Below are 13304 nucleotides of genomic sequence, written 5' to 3'. Positions count from 1 at the left end.
TCCCACCATGGTCTAACTGGGGAATTCCCCAGACAAACAATAGGGTCTTCTTAAAGCATGTATGTATCTATGTGTTAGTTGCTGAGTCATGTCCAACTCTTTGTGACCACATGGACTGTACCCTGCCAAGCTCCTTTATCCATGGAATTCTCTAGGCAAGAATACTGGATTCTCCAGGGAATACCTTCTCCAGGGAATCTTTCTGACCCAGGGATTGGACCTCGGTCTTCTACATTACAGGCAGATTCTTTACTGGATTGATATATAGTATATAAAAATCATCTATAAAATACAACATATAATTCGACTTCAAACACAATATATAACTATGTATAATATACATAACATAATATGCACATAATATAGCAAATAGTTTGTCTTATTTCTCCTTTTGCTTAATTTCTCTCTTTCCCAGTTATTATTTGCTTGAGCATTTGAAATTCATTAAGTCACAGTTACTAGAATAAGTACTATTACTTTTTAAACAGGTGGTTAGAGAGAAGGTTAAAGTAATATTTTTAATGATTTATTTGGAGTCTCTTTTTGTAATTGTGTTCTGTTTCTGCCAGTGTAATGAGGAAATTGAAAGTCAGCTGGATGTCATTTTAAGCTGCTAATCACTCTCATTTCCCCATTTTATTTTTATAAGCCCATTTCATTGCCTATTTCAAGACATTAGGTAGACATATTTAATTAAATCATCAATGAGTGATCAGAAAGAATAAAAACAGTAGAAAACAGAAGAAAAGGTTTTCCAAAAAATGAGAGATAAATTAATAGAAGAATAGGTAGGAAAATTAATTGGTGAATGAAACAGAAAAGCCTCAATCAAGTACCTGATTAAAAAGCCAGGCATCTGAGGAGTAAACCTTGCATCCTCTACCTTTTCCCATCCATCAGTCCATTCATCCGTGCTACATGGGTGGCCTCTCCCCTTGGCTATTACGGATTTAGGAATAAATGTTCACACAGGTTTTTTTTCATTGACTGTATTCTTCACACTTACATTTCAAAACCTGTGATGTATTTATTATGCAACTGGAATTTTGAATGTCTTAATCTCCATCACCTATTTCTTTTCTCTCTACAACACCCTCCCCTCTGACCAACACCTGTTTGTCCTCTGTATCTATGACTCTATTTTGTGAGTTCATTTGTTTTGGTTTTTAGATTCCACATATAAGTGAAATCATGTGGTAGCTGTCTTTCTCTGACTTATTTCACCTAGCATAATACCCTCAGATGCTCTCATGTTGTTGGAAAGGGAAAGATTCTATTCTTTTTTGTGGCCAAGTAATATTCCATTGTATGTTATGTGTGTATGTGTATCTTTTTTTACCCATTCATCTATCCATAGACAGTTAGATAGCTTCTATAACTTGGCTATTATAAATAATATGGATATATATATATATATGCATATATATATATGTTTCCAAATTAGTGTTTTTGTTTACTTTGGGAAAATATTCAGAAGTGAAATCACTGGATCATATGGTAGTTCTATTTTTAAGTTTTTTGAGGAACTTCTATACTGTTTTACATACTGATTGAACCAATTTACATTCCCACCAACAGTGCACAGGGGCCCCTTTTTACCACAATCTTGCCAACACTTGTTATTTTTTGTCTTTTTGTTGACAGCCTTTCTGACAGGTGTTAGGTGATATCTCATTGTGGCTTTGATTTGAATTTCTTTGATGATTAGTGATAGTGAGCATCTTTTCATGTGCCATTTCTTCAGAAAAATGTCTATTCAGATCCTCTGCCCATTTTTAAATTGGGTTGTTTGTTTTTGACATTGAGTTGTACGAATTCTTTGTATATTTTGTATCACTTTTTCACAAGACTGGCATCATTATCTATTCCGCTAGTGGAAATGGTCTCTATCCACCCATATGTATAGAGAAGTGATTTGAAGACCCACTTTATATCAGATCTACTTTACAGAGAAGCACTTCATAATAACTTTTGCCAACGTCACATTCCAGAGAGCTTGGAAAAGCCAGTGCAGTGGGGTATCTGCCCTCTCAAGGAGTGAACACATCTACATATGCATTTGGAATCCATTCATGCAAAAATCATAGAAGACACTATCATACAATACTCATGATTATGGCCTGTGGAGTCTAAGAAACCAGAGTGAAAATTACAGCCCCACCACATCCTATATATGTGCCCACAAGCAAATAATCCATCCTTTCTAAACCTCTAAACAGCAACCCACAGCAAGGAGAAGAGTCACAGTACTTACCTTGCAGAGCTCTTGGAAAGAGTACACAAGCAAAAAACTCTTAGGATGCTGCCTGGCATGCAGTCATTATTATAATTGGAATATGATTATTAATCCTTTTATGATCTATAATTTTACAAAAAAAGTTCACATATCATTTTCCCACTTGATGCTTACTACAGCCTATGTTGTAGACATTTTTAGTATTACTCTTTCATACATTTTATAAAAATTATTTAAGTTCACAGATGTTGAAATAATTGATTAAAGTCCCTCAGGCTAGTATTTGGTGAGATAGGAGTTTTAACTTAGGTCTTCATAGTATAGGACGTTTTCTTGGAATGTCGTCAGTTATGTAAAAAGTTAATGATGTCACTATGTATTGGTATCTCAATTACACATTTCATGTGAGCATACACTGGAACTTCTGAATTAAAATAGAGCTTTAGATCTTGTAATTTAATAATGGAGAGTCTGACTACATGGTTATTTCTTTTTAAAAATGTAGAACATGACATAGCAACTGAACAACAACTAAAACATTGACGAACAATTGAAACACATTAAACTGTACATGTACAAAGTGTACAAGTATGTATACACACATGAATCCATCAGTATCATCGAGATAAGGAACACTTTCATCACCCCCAAGGTTTCCTGGGTCAACCTTTCTTTTTTTCTCTTCTTGCCCCTCTCCCATCTTCAGGCAACCACCAATCTGCTTGATATCACTATAGAGAAGTCTGTAGTTTCTAGAACTTTATATAAGTGAATCATATAATATTACATTTTGGGGGGTTCTGGTTTCTTTACTCAATGTCATTATTTTGATATTTACACATATCAATAACCCACTTGTTCTTATTGACCTATAGCCTACTCTCTTGGGGTTGTCTACAGTCATTTACTCATTGTTCTATTGTTGGACATTTGAAATGTTTCTCCTTTGGGCTACTATAAAGTAAGCTCTACGGACATTGATCTACAAGTCTTTGTCAGTTATCTGAATACATTTCTTCCCATAGGAGTTGAATGGCTAGGTTATATGTCTGGGTAGGTGTGTATTTAACTATGTAAGAAACTGCCTCACTGTTTTATTTTCTTCTTTAAAAAATATTTGTTCATTTATTTGTCTGCATCGGGTCTTCATCAAGCCATGTTGGATCTTTCATTGCGGCACATAGACTCTCTACTGAGCTCACGAGCTCAGTAGTTGCAGTGCGTGGGTGCCAGAGCTCATGGGCTTCAGTATTAATAGTTGCTCCTTGGCATGTGGGATTTTAGTTCCTTGACCAGGGATTGAACCCATGACCCCTGCACTGCAGGTAGATTTTTAACCACTAGACCACCAGGGAAGTCCCTGCTGCACTGTTTTCCAAGGTGGTTTACCATTTTCCACTCCTAACAGCAGCAAATGACAGCTTTAGTTTCTCCACACTTTTGCTGACTGACTGTAGGTCAGTCTTTAATTTTAGCCATTCTAGTGGGTGGTCATAGTATCTTCCTGTGGTTTGAACTTGCATTTCCCCAATGAGTATCTTTGATGTACCTAAATGCCACCTATCTTCTTCTCCTTAGTGAATTATAAGGTTTCTTTCTATAGCCCAGATACAAGCCTTCTGGGGTGGGGAATGTTTTTGCAAATATTGTTCTCTCAGACCATGACTTACTTTTTATTTGTGTGAGAGTAGGCATAGGATTTTCATTCATCCTGAGCTCTTTTAGCCTCAGGACACGCTGTTCTTTTTTTTTAAACTTTTTATTTTGTATTGGGGTTTTCACTTTTCACTTTCATGCACTGGAGAAGGAAATGGCAACCCACTCCTGTGTTCTTGCCCGGAGAATCCCAGGGACGGGGGAGCCTGGTGGGCTGCCGTCTGTGGGGTCGCACAGAGTCGGACACGACTGAAGCAACTTAGCAGCAGCAGCATAGCTGATTAACAATGCTGTGATTCAGTTGGACAGCAAAGGGACTCAGCCATACATAAACATGTATCTGATCTCTCTTAAACTCCCCTCCCATCCAGGCTGCCACATAACATTGAGCAGAGTTCCATGGCTCCTCCATTGAGAATGCTACATGTGAATTTCTTTCTATGACTTATACACCTAACTTCTTTCTGATTTGACACAATTCTTAAAAGGAAATAATGTATAACAGTTCAAGAATATCAACCTGCTAACTATTTTGTGCTGGAATTTCAGGCTTCCTGAACATAGACTCTGGAGTCTCAACTGGTGAAAACACATGTCAGTTCTGGCTCAGTGCCACTACAGATTCAATTAGTCCTCAGATCCAATCTTGCTCCATGTCCAGCAATTTCCCAGAATTCACTTCCTAGGCTTGTCCACCCACCTTGCCCTTCTGAGAGTTAATTCTAAATACAACCTTCCTTATATAAGATCAGAAAGTAATAGGGATGCAGTGTACAACATGATACATACAATTAACACCACTGGGTTATATATGAAAGCTATTGAGAGAAAATCCTAAGAGTTATCATCACAAGGAAAATTTTTTTTCTATTTTTTTCTATGTCATACCTGTATGAGATGATGGATGCTCACTAAACTTACTGTGAAAGTCACCTTGTGATGTATGTAAGTCAAATCATTATACCATATACCATAAACTCATACAATGCTATATGGCAATTATATTAATACCTCAATAAAACCTGGAGGAAAAAAATGTAGCAGTTGCCTCCTCAGGATAGATGAGACACTTGGCACTTTTTCTCACTGGTGGGAAAATTCAAGAGTAATGAAGGCTTTGTTGCCCTACAAGCCTGTTCTGCAATCTCCACGCCTGGCGGGCACTGGGCGTGTCCTGTGGGCACAAGTTCCCCCTTGTTCCCATGTGGCCTCCAGCTGGGGACTGTCATCTGCGGCGAGTCCTTGAGTCATGGGCGGATACGTTCACACTGGTCTTTCTCTCTGTGTGGAATAGTCAATTGTTCCCCACCCATCTGGACGCCGCTCACTGGCAAATCATGGAACCGACAAAATTTCTATTTTTAGTTGCTTATTTCGGAAAAAAAAACCCACATAGGACACCATTATAATCAAGTATAATTTTCTTTTGTAAAACAGAAACTCTGGTCTTTCTGTTTCCAACCCTGCTTTATCAATATCTACTCCATGGGTGAATCAAGGTGACCTCTGTCTTGCTTCATCCTACAGAAATTAGCTGGTTTTCCTGACAACTTAAGCTGTGCATTTTATGGTGAATTTCAGATTCTGAGAGAGGCCTTTCTAAGAAATGAGTAACTGCAGAGAGAGAGCCTTAAAGAAAAAGCTAGTGTTTGGCTTCCTGAATGGAGAGAGCTTTAATATAAGAGGGTGTGAATCATAGGGAATAAAAATGGGGAGTCAGCAGGAAGGAGTCTTGGAAGATTTTGAAGGTAAATTCCAATTAGAAGATAAAAGAAAAAGAAACGTATTGCTAAAACAAGGTTGTGTGATGATCTTTGCAGCTGGGCACATGATTAGAATGCAGAGGTGATAGTAAAACATGGGTGGTGAAGGGAAACTTTAAAGAGCTGAATGAATAAGGAGGTAAGGTAAAATATTTTAGATCATGTTTAATGAGCTTGAGATAGAAAAAGCCAAAAAGCAGAACTGAAAAGCGCCAAGAGGAAATTTTAAAACAACTTAATACACTTCTTCCCTGTAATGAGGTGGGGGATGGGAAGAGATAGGTGGATCCTTCTCTACAGAGGGCTGCAGTGAGGGGCAGTCCAGGCAGATGGTCCAGTAGGTGGGAGGTGGAAAGGAGTGGGGGACTCCCCTCCTGTCTGGCTCCCCACCCCCCCACGCTGTAGCTGCTTTTCTGCCAGATTATATACAAAAGTCATTTTTAGCTGCGGCCTCCCTGCACCCTGACTCATGTCGAGTGCACTGAGCTGTGGCTGGCATACCAGGGTGCAGATTGACACCCTGATATGCCATTGACTGATCACCTATTCGTTTAGTACTTAATCATAACTGGCAGCACATGCCAGGTATGTGAATGTGAATGTGCTTTGTTTCACCAGTTGTATTGTAAGCACTGTTAGGACACAGACTATAGTCCTTCCATCTTTGCTTTTCCCACGGCACCCAGCCAATTGCTATAAAACGAGAAAGGGGGGACTTCCCTGGTGGCTCAGTAGTGAACAATCTTCCTGTCAATGCAGGAGACACGAGTTTGATTCCTGGTCTGGAAAGATCCCACATGCGGTGGGACAACTAAGCCTGTGTGCCGCAAATACTGAGCCAGTGCCCTAGAGCTGGGGAGCCACAGCTTCTGAGCTCACACACCCTAGAGCCCCATGCTCCACAACAAGAGAAGCTGCCACAAACAAGAAGCCCACGCACCGAAATTAGAGAGTAGCCCCCTCGCTGCAACTAGAGAAAAGCCCACACAGCAATGAAGATCCAGCACAGCGAAAAATAAATAATTAAATAAAATTATTTTCCCTCATGACTCAGATGGTAAAGAATCTGCCTGCAATGCAGGAGACCTGGGTTTGATCCCAGGGTCAGAAAGATCCCCTGGAGAAGGCAATGGCTACCCACTCCAATATTCTTGCCTGGAGAATTCCATAGACAGAGGAGACTGGAGGGCTATAGTCCATAGGGTCGAAGAGGTGGACATGACTGACTAACACTTTCAACACTTTCATAGTTTAAAAAAAGAAAGTAATCAAGAAAAACATACAGGATGAAGAACTCTGTCTCATAGCTGTCAGAGTTTCTAAAGTGTCTTCAGGCAAAAGACCATACAGATATGGGGCCATCTCCAGAAATACTGCAGTCCTCAGACTGATTCTGATCATCTTATGGGTCCAGGGACTAAAGAACTCTTAACACAGTTCTGGGTTCCCTTTCTTGCATCTAATCAGCATCTGAATGTTGCTGTTTGTCTAAGTGAGAAAGGGACGCAGGGGCTGTCTTGTCTATTTCCTTCTCGTTGGGTAATACCAGCTGTGTCTCTAATTGCTGGGTCTTCATTGCAGAGGAGCAGATGGGGAAGGTGGGAGTCATCACTTGATAGAGTGCCCTGGACCCATGTCTGAACCTGGGCTCCTAGCACATGAGTTTTCCCATCCTTTGGATTCCACAGGGATTTTTCACTTAGCAGTTTAGATACTAAGCATGCCAGGAAGGGCCAATCATGTGTTGGGTAAACTACATAGAATCCTGTGGTGGATGACATGTGGTGCTGAGACGTGTCTTCCTCTGTAACTGGCAGTTCCTTTTCATTATGACCGGGGCCAGTGCTCTCAATGATCAGGTTTCTCTCCAGGTCCACATGTGGGTCTTAGCCCTGAATATTTTGTGCTTGGATTTTTGCTTTCTTAATTCTTGAGTCTCATGCAGTATTTCCTGCTTTTTTATGAGGGCTTTATTAGCTCAATGCCTCTTCAAAGTGGTACACGGCCTTCCAGCATTGCTGCGTACACAACAACTGTGGATGCAGATGGTTCTCTTTGTGTTATTCCACTCCCTGCCTTGAATCTTACTCTTTCAGCTGTCTCAGTTCTGAAACACAGCACAGACTTGGATGATTGCTGGAACAACAGTAGTGATTGTTGTAGGAAGAAGGTTTGTCTTAATTAGAGCTGAACTTAGGAGGGTAGATAGGATTCAGAGAGGTGGAAAGGAAGAAGATATATAACCTCCTTCTCAGAGTTGCAGGTGGATCAGAAAGACTGTAAAGAAGAGATTGGAAAAGCAGCTTGGGTCTGGGCTGTGGATCATGAAGGTTTTGCCTTCACTACTGTGATAACCTGGGGGTGGGGGAGCTGGGGACTGGCAAGAAATGCTTAGGAAAAAGTGAACTTGCTTTTCAAAACCAACACCACACTGGTACCTGTTAGAAAGCTTATGTGGCCCAGAAGGAGGGCACACAGACCAGAGCTGGTCAGCCAGCAAGAACCAGAGAATGTCTGTAAAGATAAAGTGCTTAGGAATTTAGGAGTTGGCTTTGAAATAGCTTCCTGCCCTGGATAGAAACTTAACATTTTCTATGCAATTCCTATATTGGTTTTCTCTAAGTAGAAAGACACTAAAACTTATCTGTTCTAGATCGAGGTGATTTCTGTGCACCGCGATCCAACAGCAAAAAGGAAATGGCTCCTGGGGTTTGCTCCTAATAATGACTTTAAATTCCTAGGGGTCCCATTCAACTTTGGGGAAGAATTACTGACTTTTGGAAACATACTATGGTGATTTGGCTAAAAGAAAAAAAAAAAAAAGCCATCTTTCTGGGAATTCTAGGATTTTCTTCAGTTTGGCATCTGTTCTAAGTAAATGAAGGTGTGATTTAGAAGTGAAGTAACCTCGTATTTAACCCTTAGAAGACAGTAGAAAGCAGTATTTTTCATGATTTAGTTTAGTTTCTCTGAAACACCCATACAGACTCTGTTACAGGGGCAAAATGAATGGTTTGAACTGGAACCTACAGGGAAGACAGTGGAGTGAGTTTGGGTTTTGATATCAGATGGCCTGAGCTTGTTCTGTATCCTCCCATTAGAGGCTCCTGTGACCATCCAGGCTTCGGTGTTCCTCATCCAGAAATATCAATACTTGTTAGGAGGAGTCATTGAGATGGTACTTTGAAGTATGTGTTCAGTAAATATACCAATTACTTGAGGACCTATCAATACCTTCTTAGCAAAGCTCTTCCTGGGCTTCCCAGGTGGCACCAATGGTCAAGAACCTGCCTACCAATTCAGGAGATGTAAGAGATGAAGTTTCAATCCCTGGGTTGGGAAGATCCCCTGCAGGAGGAAATGGCAGCCCGCTCCATTATTCTTGCTTGGAGAATCCCATGGAGAGAAGAGCCTGACAGGCTATAGTCCATAGGGTCATAAAGAGTCGGACATGACTGAAGCAACTTAAAATGCATGCATGCACGCAAAGCCCTTCCTGAGAAAGGACTTGGTTTTAACAAGCAATTTAATCAATGGGAAACATTTTATACAAATGGAGGATTTAACAAATCCCCAGATTATTGAGTAGTGTAGGGATACACTGATGCAGTTGGAAGGAAAAGTTTGGGAAGAGATAAATTGCAAATTCCACACTCGTTCGGAAATAGGAAGTAAGGTCCTTACAGCTCATTATCATGGATTCAGGAGGTTTTTAAAATTCCCAGGAAAGTTCAGAGGAGGGAACGGCTATTAATGTACCTGACCCCAGGCGACCTTGGCCCAGGAAGTTCGCAACAGCCTTCCAGTTGGATCCGGCTAGAGGTCTTTTTCTTTTTTTTTTTTTTATAAAGAGAATAGGAAAGGCATTAATGTGGGAACTGGCTAGGAAAGCACATGGTCATTGCCATTCTGAATTCTTTTGGAAAGAGCGAGCGGAAGAATTGAATCATTTTAATGAGAGTTGCAAGTTTCAGAAGTTAAACCAGTTTCTGCTTATGGGAACCCAAGCAGAAGAGCCAGGAAGTCAGAGAAAGAAATTAGGAAGAAAAGATGGAAGAATTGACTGGGTTTTGGTGCAGTCTACTGTGTCAGTCTATAGTCTCTATCCCTCCTTAGTATTTTTGTGAGTTTTCTTTCCAATTTTGTTCCATGAATCTTCTTACAATTTGGGGGGTGGGGTATGTCCTTACCGATGGACCAATAGTACCAGGAGCCTACTCTGCACCATGTGTCTCATTATAGTAAGTCCCCTACATATGAATGAGTTCCAATCCAAGAGCATGATTGTAAGTCCAATTTGTTCACAAGTTCAATAAAGTTAGCCTAGGTACCCAACAAATACAATCGGTTATATAGTACTATATTGTAATAGGTTTATAATAGTTTTCACACAAATAATACATTAAAAAAAGACAAAAAATAAAGAAACATTTTTAAACTTAGAGTGCAGTACCTTGAAAAGTACAATAGTACAGTGCAACAGCTGGAATACAGGAACAGGCAAGAAGAGTTACTGACTGGAGCAGGGAGAGGAAGTGAAAGATGGTAGAACTGAAGGATCATCAGCAATAGGAGACAGAGGGCAAACTGCAGTTTTACTCATGCCTGGCCTTGATGGCACAGGTTCTGGTTTGTTACTCGATTCACTTCTATCTACCTTCTTGAAAAAACGATCCAGTGATGTCTGGGTCATCCTGGGCTTGAAATGAAGGTACTGTGCTACTGTACTCTATACAGTCCTGCACAGTAAAGTACACAAAAGCACAACCACTTGTAGAGGATGCATGCACATGACAATCTATGCCAGACACAAACCTACGTGATTGACAGGCGGATGCATCTTTGCATCTTTGAAAGTTCGAGACTTGAAGGTTCATATGTAGGGAACTTACATTCTCTCAACCAGTCTTCATAGCAAGTTTGTAAGGAAGAGATAAGAACACTCATTTTACAGATGAGGAATCTGAGGCTCAGAGATGGTAAGCAATTTGCTTAAAGTCACACAGCTCACACATGGTAGGTTGAAATTCAAACACAACTGTACCAGAGTACAACGCCCATATACTTTCCTCTACTAATTCTAGATATCAGAGGAGAAAAGGGGGGCACTTTATGTCAGAGGAACTAATTGTCCAAAAATCATCTAAGAATATGTTTTATTGCACTCATTTCTGAAGGCTGGTCTGTTCACAGAAGGCTCCAAACACAGTTAACTGGGTGCTACCTTCCTGCATGGAGAAAAACTAGCCCAAAACATAGGGAAAATGTAGCCCCAAACCACCCAAAACATAGGCAACTTTAGGGATGGGAACTTGAAATGGCTTGTGGTTTCCTGTAAGTACAGCATATAAAATAGTGAAGTTTATTAGTAGGGAGAAGAGACAGAGCTTCTGAGACACAATGTTTGAGAGTTAAGAAGGCCTAGGAAGGCAGGATAACTCATTCCTTTGGGGATTTCAGCCAGCCATTTGTGGCTACAACACAGTAGGTTGTAGAAAGGCTTCAGATCTGTGTGCATGTACACTTTTGAAGAAGTTCAGTTGGTTTATTTGCAGAAAGATGCTCCAATCTACAAATGGGCCAATTTCCATTTGGAGCCCTAACAGTAATATAGAAACTGCCATAATTTAGTCTACTCACAATGTAGGCAGAACCTGCCTGTATCAAATTAGATGTTCATGTTCCTTCTCTACGTTATTTCTATATTTAGTTTATTCCCTTCCAAAGACGTGTAACCAAAAGATTATAAAGAAGGAGAGGAAGAAAGAAAGAAAGAAATCTTTCTTCTCTATATGTGCGTTTTATCAGCACAGCCTCAGCCTGAGATCCCTTGGGGAAAGCCTTTCAAGACAGGCAAAATGATGTCCTGCCTGCCACAACATAATTTCCTAGCTGCCAGGGGAAAACTACATATTGTACCCTAAACAACAACTAGGAGAGAATAGATAATAATCACTCCCCAAGGACACTCGCTTCAGCTTCCCTCAGAAAGGGCTATAGAAACGATCTTGAAGTTACTATTGACTCTGTATTTTAAAAGAGACACAACAGACTCCTGTCCTTCTTTACTGGAAAGACTGTACTGCTTTTTTGCAGGCGAGTCTCCATTTTTATTTAACAAACTATGGCACAAGTGGCCTCAGGCACAGGAACAACCAGAGTGGAACAGATCTCATCCGGGCAAAGATTCATCTGAATGGGAAGAAAAGTTTTCAGAGGGGTTCAAATTTCTTTCTTGGTCCTCCTCCCAAGATGTTCTTATAAGTGTGAAAATCCTGTGATGGCCACAGCAATAAGTGTGAAAACCACATGTTTCGATGCAATACAAGTCTATACAATTTTTATCCGGAAGCTTATGTGAAACACGTGCCACTTTCTCAGAAGCACCCGACTAAAAGCAAGTGTAGCTTGGAAAAGCTTCTCCTGCTTTCCCCAGTACTCAGAAATGTTGGGGGACCCAGTCCCTCAGGTAGGTGCTCTGTGAGAGCTCAAATTCCCCCCTTTGTCTTTTTTCTTTGCAAGAACCACACAGGCTGACATCCTCAGGGCTCCTGTAAGCTGGCACACAGCAGCCCTGCCCTCTCACACCTCCCTTAATGGACAGACACCTTGGAGAAAGACTCATAACTGAGTCTTAGCAAGTGCCCCAAGCCTTCCATCCTCCCTGCCAGACGTTTCTGCTAAAAAATCAGAAGTGGTTAGCGCTATTTTTATCAAAAGCAAATTGAAAATAATAATTTCCTCAGGATACACATCCTCTCAGAAAAGAAAAAAAAATTCTCGCTTTGACAGAAAAAGGAAATGGATAAAGAGAGTCAGTTGAGAGTCCTTTTTGTTTCTTCATGATCAATGTTCCTCCCACAGTAGCCAAGAGATTCTTACCCTTGAAAGGGGTCTCCTGAGCTGATTCAGTGCTGTCCCTACAGCTTTGATTCCAGCAGGTAAGAGCTACCTAATTTCTAAACCCAGCCTCCCCGGGCACCTGGCTCTGGTGTGTAACAGCCCCCACTGTCAGGAGACGCTTCTCAGGGCGACACCAGTCCCTGTCCACCCCTTTGCCCCCAACAACCCTGCATGTTGCCATTTGCCTTCACTTTCTCCAGATGTGTCCTCCCATAGCCTGTGTGTCAGGGTCCTTCACAAGCTTGATGACTTAGAGTCCATCACTCCTCACGTCTCCCTTTTCCCGACCAAGATCAGAAAATGTGCTTCTTTAACTCTTTTTTCTCGTTGAGTCCCAGTTTCTCAGCCATGTTTTTGGCTTGCCTCTCAACCCTGCCACCTTCCACTTTTCCTCTGCTGAAGAGAGGCTGCCATAATGGGAAGATCACCTTGGGGTCCCCATGCTTCGATTCTCAGATTTGCATTTTGGATCCAGAAATAGCTCAGTTAACTCAAGGTAACATGGAATTTTTTTTTTTTTTTTTTTTGACTAGCTCTTAAAGATAGTACTGGGAAAAAATATTTCGCAATTTTGGGTACCTATGGGCAATTAACTGAAAATCTATCCCCCTCCCTCGACTGAATGTGTTAAAAATAAACGGAAGGTCTGAATCATCTATTTTCTGCTCTAAATTATGGTTGGGTAAAAAAGAATGGAATAACACCATTTACAGCAACATGGATGGACCTAAAGATTATCATACCAA

General features: G+C 40.8%; 1 long non-coding RNA gene across 7 annotated transcripts in view; it reads left to right on the top strand.

The window, feature by feature from the left end:
* LOC145532840 (uncharacterized) overlaps positions 1-13304 on the top strand; it is a 109489-nt gene that overhangs the window by 80163 nt on the left and 16022 nt on the right. For 2 of the 7 annotated variants that reach the window (XR_014073604.1, XR_014073610.1), the window contains 2 exons: positions 12520-12596; positions 12961-13054. The exons of 3 other annotated variants lie outside the window; for them this stretch is intronic. This is a non-coding gene — a long non-coding RNA (uncharacterized LOC145532840). Of the gene's footprint in view, positions 1-12519; positions 12597-12890; positions 13055-13304 lie in introns of all 7 variants that reach the window. 2 more of the 7 variants (XR_014073606.1, XR_014073608.1) reach the window with 2 other exon arrangements.

This window comes from Giraffa tippelskirchi, chromosome 13 (genome assembly GCF_054371585.1).
Source record: "Giraffa tippelskirchi isolate mGirTip1 chromosome 13, T2T-mGirTip1v1.2.pri, whole genome shotgun sequence".
In the NCBI taxonomy this organism is placed as follows: Eukaryota; Metazoa; Chordata; class Mammalia; order Artiodactyla; family Giraffidae; genus Giraffa; species Giraffa tippelskirchi.
The sequence above is the reverse complement of the archived record's forward strand: the minus strand, read 5'-3'. Positions and strand labels throughout refer to the sequence as shown.